Raw genomic sequence first — 12,764 nt, forward strand, 5'->3', positions numbered from 1 at the left:
GCGGCACCGATCAGAGACAGAATAATTTCACCTACACGACTCCTATTCATTCCAAAACTGTCCCGTTTTTTCTGTGGCTAATGACGCCTGACACAATGGTAGACAGGCATGTTAAAGTTGGTGACTCATCAAAGCTGACACAAAGAGACTAAATCAGGATTGCATGGAGCATCTTAACTTTGGCACTTCTTAATTTTTGCTTTCATGTCTAAGCACAAAGATGATGTAGTTTTTTGCATGTCGTTTGTCAAATCCTTAGACAAAGAAAAACCTCCATACACATGTTCAGATAGTCAAAAAGTAAAAAGGGGTATTGGAGTGAGCTAGCAAGAGAAAACAGATTTTTTTTTTTTCCCTCTAGCAAAGCAGGAAAAATAATTATGTGAAAAAGAAGAACTTCTTTTGCCTTGCATACTTTTAAATGAGGAGAGAGAAAGATAAAGGCATTACTTTGAGCCAGCTCAGATAGTGTTTGCATTGTCTTTTCACAGACCATGGCCAGTAAAGTCTTTAGTCTTTAATACACTCTAAATAAGTGATCTCATGAGAAGTAGAACTAATGAAGAGTGATTTCCAGTGTATCTGCGTTGATGGACTTAGTTACTGAGTTGCACAAAGGCCGTTGAATGTACTCATGAAGTGACAGGTACTCTTTATGAGAGATGTTGTTCTGCAAGCCATGTAATTCTAAAAGATTTGGAAGATGCTCGTAACTTTTTTTGAAACTAAATGAGTTCTATAGACAAACACTGCTGGGGAAGAGGTTGGTATGCTCCAGCTGAAAGTTTTCCTCAGGAAGGGACAGCATTCAGAGTGTGAGTGTCCCTGTCTTTCTCCAGCCTCAGTCAGAGGCTGAGAGAGATTAACAGAGATTGAGGTCATGGTTCATCCTGTGCCCGAATGACCGCTTTGGCTTCTATTCAGCCACCTGCTTCTGTAAAATTTATTGGGACGCTTTTTACCTATACTTCGGAATTTATTAAGCAGCATACTTGTACACAAATCTAATTTCCTTCTTTCAGATTAACAAAAAAAAAAAGCAAAGATACTTTTAGGTAGATGGTGGCTTTCCTTTAATGAGGGAAACAAAGTGGTTTAGATGTAAGCTGTTTTAAAGACATTTCTGTTATCTCCAGTCTCATTTTATAAAGCACACCAGCTTTCATCAGATCAGCTGTTAAAGGTGTTCAGTTTTCTGCTGCACTTCTGTTCGCAGTGCTTACAAAGTGTCTATATTACTGTTGTTTAACATTTCTGATTTTTTCCCATCAATTAATGATATGGGAAGAAAACAGTGTTTGCCTGGGGCTCTCAGAGTAGTGACTGCAGAATTCTGAAAAGTAAAGATTGGCTCTGGGAAACCTGGAGCTGTTTGGTCTGTTTGGTGCCAGTGCTAATATTTTTGGCACAGATAGATGCTGTAAATGCTGACGCTCCTTTCATGCCTTATCCCTTCTTTCCACATATTGGAGCAGCAAAGGTTTGAGAAAAATTGTAGAGGACCTGTACCACGTGAATTTCTTCAGAGCCCCATTTAAAAAGGTCTCATGCTCTCAGTTAGCAGTAGCTTTCTTGGGGTAATTAAAGCAAGGTCAGTGTCTCAAGGGACAAGAAGCAGATGAACAAGAAGTGATGTGGTGGTGCAGCTGCAGGGGACTCTCTTTTTTGGCCTCCTGAGTTCTGTCCAATCTTTGGCAGCAGCAGGTATGGCAGAGCCCACAGAAAGGCCTGGCCTCTTGCTTTGAAGGAAAAAGGGTGCTGAAAAGGATTCTGTGTCTCTCTTTCATTTTCCCTTCTTTACTACTCCTAAGAAACACCAAGAAATAGGACTAGAAATAAGAGTATTAGAGGACTGAGGAAGGGATCAACGCTTCATCAGGGGAAGCAGAAAGACGGAAAGGGGTGAGCCTGGCAATATCATCCTCCTGTGATTATCTTTTGCCTCCCAACCTCCTGGTCAGTGGGGGTACCACGCTTTATGGATTTTTAAGTATTAGGAGAAATGTAGACATTGACTAACAAGAAATTTGTTTATCTGATAAAGAAAACATCCTTTGGCAAAAACACGCATGAAGGGGTATCGCAAGTTTATGGCATGCCTTTGGGTCACTGCTGAGCTGTCTTGTCAATGGGATCCTGAACATGGGACAAGCATGTTCATAAAGTGGAAGGAAAGATGGATTTCTGAGGTGAATGTCCGTGGTGGGTGGTTTCTATGAAAGAGAACTCAAAGTTCCTTGGAGCAGGAGGTATGGGTAGGGGTGATGGGGTTCAAAAAGTCTGCCTGGATTTCCAGAAGGCTTTCAGTGAAATTCTCACTTTCTCTCACTCTCTCTCTCTGGCTCAGGAGAAGCTGAGAGAACAGAGTTGCAAGAAGAGAACGCCAAAGGGAGATCATGCTGTTTTCTTGAAATAATGAGAGTCTGGAGTGAAGGTGAATCCAGACTCTTCATGCAGTTCCGTAGTAATAGGATCACAATTAACAGATACAAGCTGAAACATGGGAAATGCCACTTTGATATAATTGAAAATTGCCATGAAGTGCTCAAGTACCGGAGGCATAAGGGCTCAGGGAGGCTGTGGGATCACCATCCTGGGACGTACTCAAAACTCACCTGGGCAGCCTGATCTAGTTGGCCCTGCTTTGGCAAGGATTTGGACTAGCTGACAAACAGGAATCCTGCCAATTCTAGTTATTCTACAATTCTAGACTTCTAAGGAAAATCAGTAGCTGTGAGTTCGTCCTCAAACATTTGGTAAAACTCATGGGAAACGGAACAATAAGTAATAATTTGTTTTAAAATAATAATTATCTGATTTTTACTTCCAGATTGGTGGATTAAACCTTTTAGCTTTCCAGAAGAGTGCATAATAAAGAATCTGTAGTATATGAAGCCTCTTCCAGTATAGTGGATGAGAGATCGATTATTTTTCCTCCAAAGAATACTCAGTATTTTTAAAAATGTTCTGGGGCTTATTGTAATTGCTGTGAAATAATGTAGAAAGTACAAGAAGAATATATTGGTACATCGTAAGTACAAAGAAATGGTTCAAAGCAGTTGGTGTGAGCTGAAATCAGTTTATCAGATTGCGTGTTTTGAAGGCTTTTGATATTATATCGTCCCACACTTGAAGTGTGCATTTTGACAAGAGACACCTGTACCAAACCCCAGTTCCCTCCGCAGGTACCAACGGCAGGTTGATAACCAGCCTGGCACTGGGGCTGTGCGCAGGTTATGATGCCTGCAGTCTGTGGCAAGGGCAGGAATATCCTTACTCCACACTGGGCTACAAAAGTGCTGGCACAGTTATGGCCTATTAGCGTGCTCCTGTTTGGATTGTCTGGCTCTTCTCCTGTCCCTGGGCACCACTGAGAAGCATCTGGCTGTGTTGTCTTTGCATCCTCCTATCAGATATTTATTTATACCCAGAGTTAAGGTCCCCGCCAAGAGGGGTGAAGAGCTGGGGGCCCTCTCAGTGCAGAGGGAAGCTTACGTGGTGCCTGTGAACAGCACAGGTGATGGATGAGTCTTGATGTGAAAATGGTCTTTGATAAAAGAGAGTAAATATACCCAAGTAGTCTGATTTAAAACATTCGCATTGTTGTTATTGTACGCTTGGCTTTCAGCTCCACCTCCAAAGCCCCTGTGTTTATATTGAGTAACTATTTGAGTAACTTCGGATGGCCTGCAGCCAAAGTCTGGTTCCACGTGTGCAGTGATAAGCTGTAGATACTCACGTTTTGCTCCTGGAGCCTGCTGTCATTGTGAATAATTTGAAAATATAACCTCTTTGCTTGGCAGTGTTCTGAGAGACGAAGTTAAGAATTAGAAATAAAGCACAAATTTATGAGTAGGTATATTAAAAGCTAAGAAAAAAACCTCACATTGCACCTGCATCTTGAGCATCGAATGTAGTTCTGACCATGCTATTTGCAAAAGGGTGTATAAAATGAGAGAGGAAAACCCAAGCAGTGCAGAAATGAATGGCAAATAGAGGACCAAAAAAAGATCCCAGGCTTGTCAAATAAAATGATCAGGCAGCAACTCTAAAAATAGAATGAGGTGCCTTCTTAAGGAATGTAGAGCTGAACTGCGGGGTTGGTTGATGCACAGTTCTGTGGTGATGAAAAGTAGAAGTTAATTAAGAGCTGATAGATCCACAGGCAGCTATTAAATCTAACAGTCACAGTGCGTCTTGACAACTGCAGTTCAGGTAAACCCTAAACTACTGCCAAATGCAAGATTCGTCTCATGATGACTTGTACTTGCACTGTTCCTGACACCTAGTGCTGATCACTGAGCACAAACATGCGTGTGTTAGGTTTTGTTTCATCAGATCCGTGAGGAATGTCTTTCTCAACAAACATTCCCTTACAGCACGTGGGCAGGAAACTGCAGCGGTGAGTGAGCAGTGCTCACGGAAGTGAATCTTGGAACCAGTGCTGAGTGGGGAAGTTTCAGAGGAGTGTAAACCCAAGGCTGCGTTGGAGTCAGTGCTTTACCTCTCTCCTCCAGTCTAAGTGTCCTTCTTGCTCACAGACTTCTCGTTCAGACAGTGAATGGAGGTGATGCAGGGTAGGGCAGGATGTGGCTGGCGGGGGGTTTCAAAATGTACAGGTCCTTCTTGCTCACAGACTTCTCGTTCAGACAGTGAATGGAGGTGATGCAGGGTAGGGCAGGATGTGGCTGCTGGGTGCTTCCAAATGTGAAAGTATTAAAATACTGGCAAGAACAAAGCGCTACTTGTGGGGTAGCAAAGACTCCTGAGCTTTTTACTTCCATTCATGTTGTTCATTCACTGTTGTTTAAATCTAACAAAAACGTGGGTGCCTTGGGACAGTTACTGCTTCCAGCTATCAAAGCATGAACAGATCTGTTTTGTGAAATCATTCAGCACTAATACTAGATTGCAAGTTTAGTTGTTAATTATTTGGCTTCTGTTACTCAGTGGCATTAACATCAAGAAGAAAATCAGCTTACAGTTTCCCAGTGCAAATACTGTAGAGCCGTGTCAAACCAGTATTACCTGCCTTAAACTCAGTAGGGGACTTTCCTTTATCAAAATGTTAAGACTTGAACTGATGAAGTGTACTGGTTTTTGATGCACTAAATTATGTAGGCCTACTTCTGTTCCTACTAGTAGTTTGTGGAGCTAGCACGCTTTGTTCCCCGTGAGCATTATTTGCCATTTTATCCATTTCATGACTGTGAAATCCTTTGACAGTGTGGGTTGCCAGTATTAATTCTAGCCCTTACAAATAACTCTGTCACCAGCAAACTTTGTGTGCTCCATTATTCTTTCTTTCAGAGCATTTATATCTGCTATTTAGCATATTTCTATCAACACTGGTGCTTAGAAATACCTATTGGGAAGTTCATGATATTCTGAAAACTGACAGTTCTGTCTTTGCTTTCCTGTCTTTTAATCTGAAAACTTTCTGTAGTGTTGCATATCAACTTCTAGAAGAACTTCTGAAGAACTTCTTTCTTCAACTAAGACATGAGGGAGGTCATTATAGGATTTTGAAAATCTTTGTGTTGCATGAATGTATTACTGAGCTGCTTCTTGATGCCTTACAGAGTTCCATGTGGTTTGTGAAGCATTACTTCACAAAAATAACATCAACCCTTCAACACACGCACCAGTCCTGTAGTATGTCACCTTCCACTCTGGCACAGCAATCAGATTTAACTGTATGTGGGTCTTTGGGTCACTCGTGGATTCTTCATTTTTCCCTATTTTTATTCTTCTGATGCTCAGGAGGGTATAAACAAGTAGCAAATTCTCACACGTAATTGGAGCTTAGCAGTTTCATAGGATTTGGTTTCTTTACAGTGGACATTAACATCCTATCACTTTTTACTATAAGAATGTGCAATTTTTTTTTTCAACAAGGAGAAATAACTGGATTATTGTTGACACAAATCATTGTCCTCTGTAAAATCTTTTGACAGTCTTCAATGTATTTCTTCCCATACCTGTCGTGAGGGAATCGTAACCTTCACTGTTACCTTCTAGATCAAATAACATTTAAGAGATGAACAGTTCAAATCATATGAAACACTAGTTATATACATGAAGTTAGCAACTTCTTCATCTCATTCAGAACTTTGAACTTCTGAGTGTAGTACGGAATTGCTCACTCTAAAAGGAAACCATTAGCTTTGAATTTGGCTATCAGAAATAGCAAGAATTTGATACTAAACTTCCACTGTTTTGTGCAGTGAGCCCTGTGATAGTCAAAACAATTTATAAGTCTTCCCAGCTTTACTGATGTTTTTGACAACCTGTATTGATACTCCTCATAGCTATTGGGACTGTTAACACCCTGCCTGGCTGAAGTTTCCATTTTAGTAAACTTTAAAGAGATTATATTGAGGTTTCCATACTGGGCAAGACATCTTCCTTTAGGCTGAATTTGGGTTGGTTTGTCTGGGTTTTTTTTTTTTTTTGTGAAAAGCCACCAGAAACAGATCAGCTAATTTTTGAATGACCATAATGAAAAGGTGTTTTCTTGCTTATGTTTAAGTTATGTAAACCAGAACAGTAACAGATTTCTGAGCCTTGTATAATGGAGGAGGTGAAATGCAAAGTGCTTTAGTACTGGTCCCTTTGAATGTGCCTCTTTCTGTCTCAGTTAAAGACTATGTATGTCACAGGTACATGCCATCGTTGGACACGCCATGAGCACAGAGCAGGAAGTGTAGGCAGGCAGGCACTGGGAGGAGAGAGCCCAAACGGGCCGTAAGAACAATGACAGCGTTGTAATGACCAAAGTTTCCTTCATTTTGGAACCCAGATTTCAGTGCACGTTTTCTCAGCTTTAACATCTGTTGCAACAGAGAAACAGGTCTCTACCCTCAAGTATGTGCTCACGATGACAAGTAACAACCTACTTTATTTCTCCTTCTCTGTGTCCTCTGGTGGAAGTCTGTTCTGTTCAGATGTTTCTCGTACAGCTTAAGATTCACTGACAGTTTTCTATAATGGCTTCTCTGGTCTTTATCTAATGCCAGAAAATGGCTTGGAAGGATTTTTCACAAAATCAAGATCTGAAAATTCAGGAAAAGGAACTTGTCACTAAATCCTTGTCCTGTTTGACATTTACATTTGTTCTGAAATCCAGAAAGCTTGAAAATGTCAAAGCAGTGATGGAGAGGCAGTGAAGCTGGGATTTTCTGCTGTAGACGTCTACTGTGAGACACCAAAACAAGAAGGCCAGATGCAAGAGGTTCATTGCTGTTTTTTAATAAGTAGAGTTGTACAATGTACAGTTGGTTATGAGATGAAGGTACTTAAACTAGCAAGGCATCACCAAGTAGAAGAATATAGCAAGTTTAAGATTGTGCAGTGAATTCTTACAACGTGGTGGTTACTATACAGAAGATGGACAACACAAATGGAGAACACTCTCCTCTAGAGGTAATTATTGTGATTCAGATGGCAACGTAAATGGTTTAATCATTAGAATAATAATATTCCTGGTTCTATGAGAGCAAAGTGAAGAGCAAAACAATGATAACAGTCTTCAAAAGAGTCTGCGTGGGAAATGTGATCAAGGAAAAAAATGAAAAACTTCCTGTTCCAAAAAGTTATATTCAAGACTCAAGTGCAAAATGATCTAAAGCAAAGTAGGACTAGGAATTATAACAAGAGAACAGCTTGTTTGAGTCATGTGCCATGCAGCAGTCTGAAAATCAAAATGGAATGTGAAAAATCAAAGAATTAAAGGTAAGTATTGAAGAACTGCAGGACCATGTTGGAGAAAATCAGAGTGTAGTCTGTAAATTAATACGCAGAATGTCAGTCAAAGAGCTGGGCTGCAGCAAGGGAATACGCTTTGCCTGCGCATGCTGTGTATCAGGTGAGTGAAAGGAGGTAACATTGCAGGGAGATTTTAGAGAACTGATTCGATCGTGTTTGGGGCACTGACATATATTTGGTTTTGGATTTGTTGTAGGAGTGTAGACTTAGATGAACCATTAGAATTCTTTTTCACAGTTGCCTGTGATTTCTCTGTTTGATACAGCTTTAATTGCATGAGACTGTACTATTTTTTTTCCTTTGGGATTGTTGCTGATTCATTCAGTAAGAGTTCACCATCTAAAGCTGTTGTAAGGATGAATTGGGGTTGTCTTTTAGGAAGAGACTGGCACTGGCACTTCACTGGCAGCAGAATTTGGGCAATGTAGAGTTCATGCAACAGGATGAGTTGGGGAATAAAAGGATCTTCTATTCCTGCATGTGCCTCAAAAGTCAGCTAAGTATTTAGGCTAACTTCTTTCTCGAATCCTGACTTCTCGTTTCAGTAAAGTGTTTCAGTTTTCAAGCAGACAAATCAATAGAAATTTAGGAGCTCTGATGGGATTTAGGAGTCTCAGCATCTATTTAGATGCGCTTCAGCTGTCCCAATACTGCTTCCATTTAGATGAATGATTAATGAGTATTGATTCCATGAAGTAAGATCTACTTCAGTGTTCCTATGTGATCCTGAGCAAACCACAGAAAATAAGTTGGGTTTTTTTTTACTGGTGTGAGTAATTTCAGGTTAGTTTCAGACAGCTCTCTTCTGGGAACAGTAAATGAGGTGTTACAGAAGCGTACCGTGACCCAAGTTGCGCAGTGAGGAATAATGTGCTCTTTATGGTTTGACTTCAGTCTTTTTTAATCATCTTTCATGCAGAGATTTGTCACTATTGCTCCTGAAACGATTAAAAACTGCACTTATGGACATTGTAGAAGTGGATTATTTCTTAGGATCTAAATGGCAAGTGAGGAGAAAGGTATAAGAAATGCACATTGAATGATATTGAGGGAAAGAAATATTGTCCATCCAGCAATTTTGTAATCACCATCCGTCTTTGCAAGATGTTTATTAAGCTTGTCCTCTCTTGGCAATTTCAGCAGTCAGGATTGCTTCCCAGTGCGCTGATCTCGACTATCGACTCCCAGCTAATGCAAAAGCGTGCATTGCTTTTTTCATATGATACTTTTCAGTGCAAATCTTCCAGTCATCTTGATGGCTTTATGAATCCTTCTTCTGGTTACTGTTTTTCCAATTTGTGTGGTTGAGAGGTTCTAATCGGTCACCATGAATTTAAGGTCCCACGATTAATCCTTCTTTGACAGGAGACTGTGGGCCTACTTTATATCCATTGCCTTTTAGTCCTAAGCTGCAATTTTCCCACTACTTTCCTTGCAGCTTACTCAGTTTGGGCAGGTGGTCCAAAAGAGAAGGGATAAAATTAGCTGTGCAGCTTGCACGAACGAAGGTACCAGAGATAAAAACTGACTATACAGTATAGTTAATATACTTCATGATATATAATTTATTACCAACTGTCAGTAATTAGATTTCAAGACTCCATTTACTAGTAATTTGTTTTCGTTAGTAGTGTGTGAATGACTGTGGGCTGTTACAGCTGGAGTACCGCTGGCGCAGTGGCTTCTTCTTGTCCTCTAAGCTCCCTTTCCTGTAGAAATCCCAGAACTGCCATATGCAGGCAGCCACTGGACTGTCCTGTTTGCTCCCGGATTTCCAGCAGTGTTTAGTACCATCTCTTTCAGAGGAGGGAAGGTAGGCATGGGACAACCTGCATCCAAAGAGTACCCTCTTTAATTCCCCCTATTAAAGTTGGTTGTTGCTCAAACTTGAGAGCTGACACGTTTGACAAAGCTCTTGGAGATTTTTGTTGTTACCTTTCTTTTGCAGGGCTTCCTATTATACCTGCTTAGTCCTCTCACTATTAATATATGTTTTGAAGCTACCGAATGTGGTATGTTGTATCTCCTGGAAATGTTATCTTTTGTGTTATACACAGGTGGGGGGGGTTGTTTTGGGTTTCTGTTTGTTTTTTGTTTCATTTTTAAAGTGTAGTCGTCTAATATTGTATAGGCCCTTGTAGTCTGTCTCTCATCTAGTTGAAATAACGTGTCCTCTGTATGGGTTTTTTTCTTTCGCTTTTGAAAGCCAGGTAGGATGACAAATTAAACTGATACCTCTCCTAGCTGAAAGTTGAAAGTGGAATTTTTTCACTAAGGAAATACACTTAGATGTCATCAAGATTTTTTAAAACACAATGTGTGTGAATAAGTTTGAACTGAGAACTTCGTACTCAAGTAGAATAGACTTCTTGATTTGTGGATGGACTGAGACAGTTTAAATCCTCTTCACTAAATACAGAGTGAGAGCTTTGTGATAGAGGTAGAAAAGGATGGAAGACTAGTAGCACCTTCAGTTGTATTTTATAGAAAATCAGTTATATTTTAAAGATTCACTTTAAAATGGGAGAGTTCAGCTTTTCAGTAATGAAAACTATGAATTTGAACAGTGTTGAAATGTTGTGATGACACCATGAAATGTGTTGTGATCAGTCTTCATAGTGTATTTACAGAGTATTAAATGGGTTTCCCAGAAAAACAGACAGGACTGTGTTCTGGTCAGGTGGTGGAAAGGTGGTGGTAGGAAAAGCCCAGTCAGGCCAAAGCTCCTGCCTACTGCCAGAGAAGTAGAAATACTCGTAATGCTTGACATGACTTCCAGTAAACTTTGTCATGAAAAGTGGAGGAAAGAATGAGGCATAACAGTGAGTTGCTGAGTGCTGTTCATCTTCTCTGCTCTTAATGCTTGCTGACACTTCCTTGGCAGCATTGAGCTCTTCTTCACCCTGGCATTGCTAGGGTATGTCAAGAGTTTGTTTCATCCTGTGCATGACTCTGCCTGTTGCTCCCAAAGAGCTGGACCATTGCTTGTTTGGACGATGTGTGTAGAATCTACACCAGCCTAATCTGTAACACCTCTGCACAGTCATCAGTAGAAATCCTAAGGTGCCCAGGAGACAGGTGATGCTGTCTCAGATGTAGTCATGGAAGGTAAAAAGCCTTTCCAAGATCCATGGGAAAACTGCCTGCGGTCCGTGGTCCTGCATTTGCAACCTCTCCCCTTGGCCAGTTCCATGTGTCTGTGTCACAGGCTGTACCATTTACAACATGGTAGTAACACGGATGGGGTGTGCATCCAGTATGAGCCGTCAGCTTCCTCTGAGCACTGGTACCACGTCCCAAATGTTGTTGAATTCACGGAGCGGTGCTTTAAGCAGTCACCTCTGGAAACAGATTCCTTGCGAGACGCTGTTCGTGGAGAAATTATACTCGACTGATGTAACACGCAGGAGGTCATTTAAGAAGGATCCGTATCCTGAGGGAGAAAAGATGCAGAGAACTACAACAGGTTTATACAAAGTCGAAGGGAGATTTGGAGTGAGTGACAGTGCATTGACAAGGAATTTTAGTTACGGTATTTTTACTTCTTCTGACAAAGTGACATGGTTATATCTGATATGGAAGGTGTTTAAGGTTAGTAACAGAAGTCATCAATAAGAACAAAATTAGAATCAGGGCTATAAAAATTAAAATAACAAATGTTGATAGGTTACTTTTTCAGTGAGGGTTATATGACCAACGAGAAGAGCGACAGATGACAGCATGCACTGACATAAAAAGGTCTTAATGCAGCTGTGGTGGACTTCTAAGAATAGCTGTCCCCTCTTCGGTACTCTGAGCCATACTGTGAATCTGTCTGACTTACACAAAACAGCACTTCAGTACTGGGGGAAACATTAAAATATAGCTGCATTTATAGATGATTTCAAAGCTGATAAAACAGGTCTTCAGCTGTCATATGGTGGTGTCCTCTTGATTTTCTTGGTTTATATTAATACATTGCGTTACTAATTGTTTATTAGTAATACGGAAATTACCATGCACAAACTTAAATCGCTGTTGTTAGAACTGAGGTTCATGGTGTTAACCACTATAAATGGATAACAAGTAGATATTATTTCATGAAGAAGTAAAACCAATTCAAGAAATCGGTATTTAAGTGGTGGTGTAAAACAGAATCCTTACTGAGATAGAGAGGATTGGTGTGCTGTAACTGTGCTTACCTATTTTGAAATGCATATGTTTCTAATGCTTGTTTCTCAAGGAATAAAATGTTGGAATAAAATATTTAGTATACATAAATTATCTTTATTTATCCTTTGTACAGGGACTAATACTATTAACTGATAAGCTGCTTCCATTATGGTTTGAGTTTTGGGAGCCATGCAGCAGATCATTAATCAATTGAACTCTTTGCGAAACAGGGAGACTTAGTCTTTGTAATGTCGATGCTGGGATGGATTTTATAGCTCTGTCATTTGCTTCATTTTCCTCAATTAACAGAAGAAGATTGTGAAATGATGAAAAGAAGATCGTGCACTAGCAAAAAAAAAATGTTCTCTATGTTGACATGTGTTATATGGTTGGATATTTAGACAACGTCTAGTTGCAGAGACAATAACGTGTAAAAATATTTTATGTGTTTATACTGACTGATTTTAGGATCAAGTTACAAGAGTTTTCATTTATGGCTATTGTCTTGTTATATTGTCCATTTTGGTAGCTTTATTTAATTTACAGTGCAAAGTTCGTCCTCTCAGCTTCACTGTTCGGGTAACAGGGAGGAAAGGCATAATCTGAGTGAAGGGATAACAGAGATGCGATCGCTGGGTTTGGTGCTGAGCTGGCTCAGGTCGCGACGGAGCCCTCTGGAGCCTTTGGTTTTGGACAGCCTTGCAGGCAGTAGCACTGCGTGATGCAGTTATTCTAGCTCTGGTCTGCAGGTGCTGTAGCTCCGTTCCCACAGTGCTGTGCCTAAGTCCGTAAGCCGTGCGTGCAGCCCCTGAGCTGAGCGGTTTGAAAACCACCCTTGTGTCTCC

General features: G+C 40.4%; 1 protein-coding gene across 1 annotated transcript in view; it reads left to right on the top strand.

Moving 5' to 3' along the window:
* The window catches only part of STAG1 (stromal antigen 1), a 149,356-nt gene that overhangs the window by 45,241 nt on the left and 91,351 nt on the right, over window positions 1-12,764 (top strand). The window lies entirely within an intron of this gene.

Source organism: Buceros rhinoceros, unplaced genomic scaffold, assembly GCF_000710305.1.
Source record: "Buceros rhinoceros silvestris isolate BGI_N320 unplaced genomic scaffold, ASM71030v1 scaffold9384, whole genome shotgun sequence".
Taxonomy (NCBI): domain Eukaryota; kingdom Metazoa; phylum Chordata; class Aves; order Bucerotiformes; family Bucerotidae; genus Buceros; species Buceros rhinoceros.